A 6116-nucleotide genomic window follows, 5' to 3' on the forward strand; every position below is an offset into this window, starting at 1 on the left:
GGGCCATCCACCAGCAGATCCTGGCCCTGCCATGAGGGCTGTGACTCTCCTTCCTGGCAGTTCCCCCATAGGGTCCTTCCCTGCCATAGAGCAGATCCATGTGGAAGCATTTCTGCTGTGTCCAAGTGGGTGGATTGTGGGAAGGGGACCTGGGCATGGGGATCTCTCCTTCTGCATGGCCTGATGGCAAAGGAGGAGGTCAGGGGGAATGCTCCTACAGAGAGTTGAAGACAAGCTCTTCCCAGCATCTAGGTGCTTGTAACACCTGGCTGAGTCCACCATGAAGGCTTTTTCTTGAAGATAGAGACTCGAACTAGATGGTCTGAAGGTCCTTTCCAATCCAAACCATTCTGTGATTCTATGATTCGATATTTGTGTTCCTTTCTAACACCCTTCCTCCTTCACCCACTGCACTGCTAACAGTTCAGCTGATGTGGGCAAAGGAAAAGCCTCTGTAGGACTCTGCTCACCCCAGCATCGTGTCCTGGGGGCTCAGCTCAGCCCGTGCCTTTTGCTAAGCTGGGTTTGACCACCAGGAGACTGGGGTTTGCACTACCCAGTGCTGCTCTTCTGCAGATGCCCTTGTTTATTGTGCCCCTTCGAGCTGGGGCTTCCCCAGAGCGAACCAGGCAGTTCTGGGGAGAGACTGGCTCAGGAGGTGGCCAATGGCACCCGAGGAGGGAAAGCTACAGGAGCCTGTGGGTTACAGCAGGGACACAGCAGTAGGGCATGGGCAGATGGTCCTGGGATGGGAGTCAGCCCGTGAAGAGGAGTTTATACAGGGCCAAGATTCAGGACCAGGGCACTTGCAGGGCTGTGGATGCTGCCCTATGCCCTCCCCTGTGTCCCCAGGTGTGGGGGAGGAAGCTGGTGCAGAGAGGTCTCATTCCAGAGCCGAATGCAGCTCCTGGATGGCTTCCCAGTGTTATTTGCTTTTGCCACTAGATGGTGAAATAAGTAATAAGGGAAAACTCAGCTAGTCTTGCTGCGTTCCCCGGTGGCCTCCCTGCCTGTGAACCATGCTGATGCACTCTGCTTTCTGGGAACCTGGCAATTCAGGCAGTTATCCTCTGGACCTTTTATGGAGTTCAGCCTTCAAGAACTGCTGCTGCAGCCTCGGATCTTAGGTCTTTTTAACTGTAGTGCTGCCACCCGGGACTCGTGTAGACATGGAAAGCTGGGTTAAATGCAAAACCCAAACCTGCCCGATGCAGGAAGCTGTCTCCTGCCCTAGCAGCTTGCTGCAGTCTGGTTTCTGAAGAGGGTATATGATCTGCTTCCCCTTTCCTGTGATGCTCTGGACCTGCTGTGAGGACCACACCTTGCCAGTGGGAATTGCAACCTCTAATCCCTGCTTGGCTGCCCTTGTTGTACTCTCTCTTTTCAGAGCTGGTTGCTTTGCTCTGGCCACGCCAAAGGAGCTTGCTGTGGATGTGCAATGAACCAGAGAGTTACAGCTCACCTGGGGCACCTCTGCCTTTGTAAGAGGGATTGAATGGTTGCTACTGATTGCCAGGGGTAGTGTCATTGTCAGTTTTGGAGATGGTGAAGGACAGGGAGGGAAAGGGCAGAGACAGGCTTGGACCTTAGGGAGTGGAACTTGAATGAACGAGCTGCTCCTCAGCTAAGTAATTGAATGTTAACCTCTCCCAGCTGGGAAATTAAATGCTTTAAAGTGAGACAGCCTCAATTTTGCCTTAAAAGTGGGCCGGCTGCACTGATGAAAGGTAACCTGTTGAGCTGCAGACACCTGATGGGCTTCATTTAGGGAAAGTTGTAAGGAAAGTGAATGGAGCCCAACCTTTTTCTTCTCTGCCTGCTGGCCTGGCAGCAGGACTACCTGCTTCTCTTCTGAAAAGCTGGTTATAAAACCCCTTCTGGCCACTTCTGCACTGCCTCTGCTTGCACTGCAGGCTTGGACAGCCACTGGCTTGGCACTCCCTGGAGGGGCTGATGGTGCAGGCTCTAAGAGTATGGCAGTGCTGGACTGTGTTTCAGCTATATGATCCCATATGTATGGAAAAGTACATTGTAGTCTGGTAAAGTGAGGCAGTGAGTCAGTCCCCTGAGTGAGGAGCTGATGGTGAGCAGTATGGAAGCTCCTTGTAATGTATTAGGGATGATCCATAGGCTGTTTGGGTACTTTTTATTACCTTTGCCATTGGCTAAGTTCAGTGGGATCCATCTCATGAGCTGGCAGGCTGGGAGGCCTGGGGAAGGGAGATGGAGCTGCTCCCCAGCACTGAGGGATGGCCTCAGAGGGGTTTAGTTCTGGCCATGTTGCAGGATGCAGCAAGGAGGAAGGATTCCCAGATAGGGAACTGGATAAAGTAGATAGGACTACACAAAGCCATGCTCTCCTGCACTTGGCACAGGGGAACACATGCGTGTATGTACTTGTGGTAGCTACAGACAGAAAATGCACATTGCTCTCTCCCTTAGGCATGAAGTGCCTGAGAGGTTCAAGGCCAGCAACATGCAGGCAGCTGGAGAGGTTTCTTGTTGTGCATCACTCCTGCAGAGCTCACATGAACCTTTCATGTTGCAGGGGCCACCAGGCAGAAGCAAAAGGGGGTAAATAATGAATAACCAAACCAGAGGCTCCCAAGAGCGCAGCCCCTGAGCCTGCACCTCACCCCGGCTGCCACACTATGATCTGTAGCACAGAAACATTTCTCTTGGCTGTTGGTTTAGGGCTGTGCAATCAAACCTGGCAGTTAAAATCCTGCCGAACAGGGCAGGCAACATGAGCAGCAGCTAATGAGGGAAAGCAAGCAGAGCTTTCAGGCTGCCTGCAAAGAAAACCACTGGAGGAGCAGGTGATCACATAGGATCCATCTTGTGCTGGTTTGAGCCAGCTCTCTGCAGCAGGGGGTAGGAAAGAACTGCTGCCATAGGTAATATTCAGTGTGCCTCCTTTCCTTCCCCTCTGAACATCTGATACCACGGCAGCATCCCTGCACGCGAGGGGATTAGGTGCTAGCACAGGCTGCCGCAGCTATCTGCTTCCTGCTGGTTTATTCACATAACTCGGGAGAGTACATCCAGCAGCTGAGCCCAGACAAACTGCTGGAAAACACAGCTCTGCAGCAGCCTTTGCTGTGAGAGCTGGGGAAAGAGCAAACCTCAGACCCGCACGTGCAGCGGCGGATGGGGAAAGGGCAGGCTGTGGGTTTGAATGTGTGCACAGGAGGAGAAGTGCCTAAGGAGGTCCCAAAGCAGCCGGAGGGGTGGGCAGAGCAGCCACGTTTCTGATGATTGTTTAAAAAATGTATTATTTTTTAAAATCCATGGAAAAAATGGATTTTGAAACACCTGCCTGGGAATGCGATGCTTGCTGATTTAGTTTGTATTACTCCGCAGTGGCATCACTGCATCCAGCAGTGCCAGGTTTGCTTGCGGAAGGTCTGTTCCTCTTCCCCTGGTGGCTTCTACAGAGCTTTTCCTCCTGGGGTTGACTCAGTAATGGGAAAAGGCATGTATGTGACTTGGATGCCTCTAGGCCTGGAGGAAAACTGGCCAATGCAATGCTGCCATGAAGGGTTATTCAGCCAGTAGTCCTGCGGGGGTGACCAGCCAGGGGATTTCAGTGTGTTGCCCCCAGGGAAGCCCAGTGTCATGGGTTCAGCAGTAGCTCATGCTCTGCTGGACGTGCTGTGGTATGGAATACCTCCCCGACTAGCCCAGACCAGGCGCCCTATCTCTCCCTCCTCACTGGCAGAGCATGAGCTACTGCTGAACCCATGACACCCAGTGACTAAAGGAATTGCTCCTGAAAGACACCCTGCTTTGATTTATGCAAGTACACCTATCAGCAAGATCAGGTACAAGGAGGGCTTGCTGCCATGGATATGCAAATATCGAGATCTGTGCAAACCATGGATCTCCCAGTACAAAGCAAACTGCCTGCAGGTCACAGAGCACCTATATGGCTCCAAACCAAAGCTCCCCACTTCGATTGCTTGTGTCAAGTGAGCACAGAGCTTCTACTGAGAGGTAATGTGTGCACCTTGTTCTGGTGGTTTCCCCTTTCATGGGTCCCCCCTGGAGCTTGTGCTGCAGGATTGAGCTAGCTTTAGGTTTGTCCAGCTTCTGTAAGCCTGAACCAGACTGTCCAAAAAGCAAGTCTCTGTCCTTCAGCAGCTCTTGTTACTTCTTTCCTTGCCAGAATCTCATGCTCTTCTGGAAACTCATTAATTCCTGGGTCTGTTTGTTCAAAACACACATTTTGCAGCCTTATTACCATAGCGATTCTTTCCAGAGATTATCTCCCCATATGTGATCTGCTCCACGCTGCGAGCATCTCTGAGCCCTCATGGATGCTTCTCAGCTCCTCCCCAAGAAGCTGCAGGAGAGGGGTGGTCCTGGTTTCTGCCACACCACTGGTAGCGATGCTGGAGCTGATGAGTGGAAGAGATGCATACACATGGAAGCAGTGTGCCTAATGAATGACCCAAACCCATCCGTAAAGGTCAGGTTGTTTGCGAGGGACACGCTCTGTGTACACACGCTGAACATGGACTCATGGAAAGGGCATTGCTGCCCGCCTGGGACAGCAGCTGGTGGAGGGGGAGCTGTCAGAGGAGGATCGATAGCCTTCAGCCTCCATCAGCACCGTGTGCCCAGGCTGTTCCCCCTTGCCCTGTGCAGCTCTGCAGAGGAAGCAGGCTGCTTCCCAGGGAAAGGGCAGGCTCCTGCAGCTCAGCCGAGCACGGTGCTGCTGGAGAACAGGCTGGTTTATGGGCTCTCATCAGGCACTTGTTGACTGAGTTCAGACGGCAGAGTAACTGGTACCAGAGCTGTCAGCAGCACGCGATTGAAAGCTGAGCATCTGGATGCAAATGCTGCAAGATTGGTTTATGAATTTATTCACTAGCTGTTATTTCCAACCCTCCAAAGCTTTTCTCTATGGACTTCCAGGGGCTACAAATTCAAGTTTCTTGCCTAATCCCTGAACGCTGGGAGCTGAGGCTTTATGACTATTCCAATTACCATCATGGTATAAACCCATAAAGGCTGCTGTCCTGCAGGACAGGGTTGTCATGGGAGATCGTAAGGGTCTTTGCCAGCCCTGTTGGTTTCCGACCACTTTTGCTCTCAAGAATTAGACAGCTATATGAGGCAACCTGCAGAGGAAATAAAGGGAGACTGGGTGTTAGTGAGTGATTTTGCAGGCAGTGCTGAGTGCTTCTGGTGTCAATAAAACCAGAGATGTCGTGGACACAATGATGTACAACAGTGTGAGGCAGGTGCCTTTGATGAGGCAGGTTTTCTCCCTCTCCAAGATGAACACAAAGCCATCCCAGCTTTCTACTGGTGTTTCAGGAACAAAGCTTTTGACCTTACCTATTCCCCTTATGCTCTTTGTCTCAGCCCTGATCAAAGCTCTGCTGTTGCAACGCAGTGGCTCAGGATGAATGCTGTTGTCTGGGTTTAGCTTCAGGCAGATGGAGAGTGTCCAGCCACAAAAGGAGACAGAAAATCAAGGACATCTGGTCATGTTTTCTTGTTTAAATCCACCCTCTGCCTGTGCTGGGGAATGAAGTTCAGCTCTGCAGAGAGCGTGTGGGTGCACAGGGGGTTTCCGGAAGGGCAGCAGCTTAGGTCTGGAGCAAAGCATCTCAGGTGGTCCGTAGTGGGCTTAGTATGGTGCTGAGGTCCAACTGGTCAGAGAAGGGTGATCCCTGTTAGACAGGGATCTGCATCCTCCCTCTCTCTGGGTCCTTCCATCAAGGCAGTGACCGAGGGGGCTTCTGCCAGGGGTGATCTCAAGCCCCTGCAGGTCCCATATTGAGGAAGACCCAGTGCTGGGCAGAACTGCACATCCTCCTGCAGAGCACACAGGTCCCTGCAACAAGCAGAACACAGGAGATGTGCACAAAGTCCATTATCTCCTCAACCTCCCACCTGGCCTTGCCATGGACTTGGGTGAGTTCCTTCTCTGTTTGTGCCTCCCCTTGCGGTGAAGTCTATGGTTATAGATCACATTTACCCTCTGAGATCTTTTGTGCATGCACATCAATCATCTTGGGTTTCATTTACAGGTTTTAAGTGACTCCCTACAGATGCCCTTTTCCCAGGCAAACTGGTGCAGTGCGTTCTGCACTCCCTTGCTC

Source organism: Melopsittacus undulatus, chromosome 4 (genome assembly GCF_012275295.1).
Source record: "Melopsittacus undulatus isolate bMelUnd1 chromosome 4, bMelUnd1.mat.Z, whole genome shotgun sequence".
Taxonomy (NCBI): Eukaryota; Metazoa; Chordata; class Aves; order Psittaciformes; family Psittaculidae; genus Melopsittacus; species Melopsittacus undulatus.